This window comes from Nanorana parkeri, unplaced genomic scaffold, assembly GCF_000935625.1.
Source record: "Nanorana parkeri isolate BGI_ZX_2015 unplaced genomic scaffold, ASM93562v1 scaffold1822, whole genome shotgun sequence".
Taxonomy (NCBI): domain Eukaryota; kingdom Metazoa; phylum Chordata; class Amphibia; order Anura; family Dicroglossidae; genus Nanorana; species Nanorana parkeri.
The window spans coordinates 190155-192674 of NW_017308090.1; the positions used below are offsets into that span (position 1 = coordinate 190155).

The 2520-nt window shown below is 39.1% G+C and overlaps 1 protein-coding gene across 2 annotated transcripts in view; it reads right to left on the bottom strand.

Annotated features, from left to right (window-relative positions):
• The window catches only part of IGFBPL1 (insulin like growth factor binding protein like 1), a 56588-nt gene that overhangs the window by 14520 nt on the left and 39548 nt on the right, over positions 1–2520 (bottom strand). The window contains exon 5 of one of the 2 annotated variants that reach the window (XM_018571732.1): positions 278–283. The exons of the other annotated variant lie outside the window; for it this stretch is intronic. The gene's annotated coding sequence lies outside the window, so the exon portion shown is untranslated. The remainder of the gene's footprint in view (positions 1–277; positions 284–2520) is intronic. 2 annotated transcript variants of the gene reach the window in all.

A 2520-nucleotide genomic window follows, 5' to 3' on the forward strand; every position in this document is an offset into this window, starting at 1 on the left:
TGTTGTTGTTTTCAAATACATGGGTGAAGTTCCTCTTTAAAGGAGAACTATGGGGTCAGTGCTTTTCCCCATAGTTCTCCTCAGAGTCACGGGAGGACATGTACGGGAGGACATGTACAAGCTATAGCTCACGGTATACTGAGCCTAGGGTGACGGGAGGACGCTAGTTTGTGTCCTCCCGTTACCCTAAGGAGAACTATGGGGAAAAGCCCAAACCCCATAGTTCTCGTTAAGTCCTCGTTTTGCCTAGGGAGCTAAAAAACAAAGTTGTGCTCACCCAATCCTCCAAGCCGTGTTGCTCTTAGATTGCTCCCTTGAACTCACTCCCCCTCCGCTCCAGCAGTCTGAGGTCCAAGAGTCATCATGTTCTATAGACAGTGTATAGGACGTGAGGACGCAATAAATAGATAAATAAATAGATAGATAGATAGATAGATAGATAGATAGATAGATCTATACATCTAGATTATATATCTATACTCAAAACTTTTTTTTTTTTTTTTAAGTTTTAGATAGAACGGAGAAAAGTTAAAATCCTGTGTGAACTAGCCCCTTTCACACATTCATTTTTTGGTGCCCTTCCTTTCAAAGATGAATTGCAAAGGATCGGAAGGAACAACTGCAAGTCAGATTGTGGTCCGAATAGGCCCTTAAATGGCAGCTAAACCTGAAAGCATTTCTAATTTTCCTCCATTCTGTCTCAAAATAAAAAATAGTTTTAGCTATAGATATACCTTCTAGACCAAAGCTGTTAACGGTATCAACAAGCAAACAGACAACACTAAACCCGTATTCTGGCATCTGTCAGTCAGCTGGCTAATTGCTTTCCGAGCGCTCAGTCTTCACTGACTTTTTCTGGTTAGATGGCCATTGTTATTCAGCTCCAAAAGCTGTACAGTAAAGTTTATAACTTAGAAAAGTTCATTCAGATGTATAGCCAGGTGGATGCCATTTTCATGGCACTAGTGCCCCTAGATGGCACAGATGAGTAAAGGGATTTCCTATACTCGTTAGCATAATCTAGGAATGTTAAGTGCCGTGCAAACTTCATCCACTCAGCTATACACTGAGCAGAACTTTTATAACTAAAGCCCTATGGGTCCAGTCAAAACTGTTTTTTCCAGAGCTTTTTAGTTCTGGATAGAATGGGAAAGGGTTTAAACCTTGTTCAATTTTACTTCTACCTGAGAGAAATTTACTTTCACAACCTGTCCCACAGTATTTTACCAGACAGCAAGGGACTGATATTTAAACTACGCAACTCTCAACTCCGCAAATGGAATTCACAGCACTGTATGACCACTAGATGGAGCCAAGCGGCATAGGAAATTCAAACGTTTTGTATGCTGTTATACTGTATTTACCTTTATTTACCTTTATAAAAAGAACTGATATCTGAAATATGTACTCAAAAAAGGCAGGCAGGGGAGAAATGACTAGTCACTAGTATTATTTGTGTTCTCCCAACTGCTAAACTTTCCCCATTATTTATTTACCATGCCTTGTCCTGCACTGTGATTGTGTTTGTGGGCTATCTTGGTAGAGACAGGGTTTAGCTTCCTCGTGTTAGAGCAGCTTTTCTTAACCAAAGTTCTGTGGACCCCTAAGGTTCCTCCTAAGGTTGCTAGGGGTTCCTTGAGCAGTAGTGACTCTATCTCCCATCCACACTAACCCACGTAAGGGTTACATCTACACTGAACATTAATGTTATGGAAAACCACAATTTTTACTACCTAATTTTATATCCATTATTCTTCATTTATTAAAATCGAATAAGATTATTGCTGAAAATAGTCTTGTTGTAAACAGCAAGAGGGTGGTCAAAAGATATCTGCTCTGGGTATACTCTAGGTAGCCATAGTCTTTATTATTTTATTTAAAACATTCTATTACTTATAGATCATGCTAATGCACAGCAAACTGTGGGTATAAACATTGTTAGCAATGGTTCCCTGAGACCTAAAATTATTTTAATGGTTCCGCTGGAGTAAAGAGATTTTGAAAGGTTGAGTTAGGGCCTTCAGCAAAGAGAATAGTGAGCAAAACAAGAAAGACATCACCAAACCTCACAGATCTTCTGAAACTAGCAGTCAGAGGCAGTAATGCCCTAGATCACACACTGATAATATATATACAGGGCTTGAAAAATTTGGCGGTGTCTCACCAGTCAGTCACAAATTTCACCAGTCAGCATGACCGGACTATAGCCTTGCAATATATGTTAACAAAATTTGGGGACAGATAGAGCTTTCTTTTGTGACCCCACGGGGGGTTATTTGTTTTTACTTTATAATGAAAAAAGTACCCTAAATGTAAAAAAAAAAAAAGTTTCCCTATGTTATAAAACATTTATTCTTACCCATATTTTTAGTACAACATAAAAGTCGGGGTCACGTCGTGTAAATAGACACCAAACATGTCAAGCCTTAAAATTGCGTGCGCCCGCAAAATCGCAAAAAACGCCCATACGCGACAATTAAAATGCTTTTACTGCTCATCAGTTTAGTGTTATCAGTGATT